We start from the raw sequence: 1,128 nt of genomic DNA, 5'->3' as shown, positions 1-1,128 counted from the left end.
AAGATATACCCATTTGAATGCAGAGTTTCAAAGAATAGCAAGGAGAGAAAAGAAAGCCTTCATCAGTGATCAATGCAAAGAAACAGAGGAAAACATACAAATGGGAAAGACTAGAGATCTCTTCAAGAAAATTAGAGATACCAAGGGAACATTTCATGCAAAGATGGGCTCGATAAAGGACAGAAATGGTATGGACCTAAGAGAAGAGAAGATGTTAAGAAGAGGTGAGAAGAATACACGGAACTGTATAAAAAAGGTCTTCATGAGCAAGATAATCACGATGGTGTGATCACTCATCTAGAGCCAGACATCCTGGAATGTGAAGTTAAGTGGGCCTTAGAAAGCATTACTACCAACAAAGCTAGTGGAGTTGATGGAATTCCAGTCAAACTACTTCAAATCCCAAAAGATGATGCCTTCAAAGTGCTGTCCTCAATATGCCAGCAAATTTGGAAAACTCAGCAGTGGCCAAAGGACTGGAACAGGTGAGCATTTATTACAATCCCAAAGAAAGGCAATGCCAAAGAATGCTCAAACTACCGCACAATTGCACTCATCTCACATGCTAGTAAAGTAATGCTCAAAATTCTCCAAGACAGGCTTCTGCAATACGTGAACCGTGAACCTCCAGATGTTCAAACTAGTTTTAGAAAAGACAGATGAACCAGAGATCAAATTGCCAACATCTGCTGGATCATGGAAAAAGCAAGATCGTTCCAGAAAATATCTGTTTTTGCTTTCTTGGCTATGCCAAAGCCTGTGACTGTGTGGATCACAATAAACTGTGGAAAATTCTTCAAGAGATGAGAATACCAGACCACCTGACCTGCCTCTTGAGAAACCTGTATGCAGGTCAGGAAGCAACAGTTAGAACTGGACATGGAACAACAGACTAGTTCCAAATAGGAAAAGGCGTACATCAAGGCTGTATATCGTCACCCTGCTTATTTAACTTATATGCAGAGTACATCATGAGAAACGCTGGACTGGAAGAAGCACAAGCTGGAAACAAGATTGTTGGGAGAAACATCAATAACCTCAGCAATGCAGATGACACCACCTTTATGACAGAAAGTGAAGAGGAACTAAAACGTCTTTTGATGAAAGTCAAAAAGGAGAGTAAAAAGT

Source organism: Bison bison, unplaced genomic scaffold, assembly GCF_000754665.1.
Source record: "Bison bison bison isolate TAMUID 2011002044 unplaced genomic scaffold, Bison_UMD1.0 scf7180017864308, whole genome shotgun sequence".
Classification (NCBI taxonomy): domain Eukaryota; kingdom Metazoa; phylum Chordata; class Mammalia; order Artiodactyla; family Bovidae; genus Bison; species Bison bison.
This window is presented reverse-complemented; position numbering follows the sequence as displayed.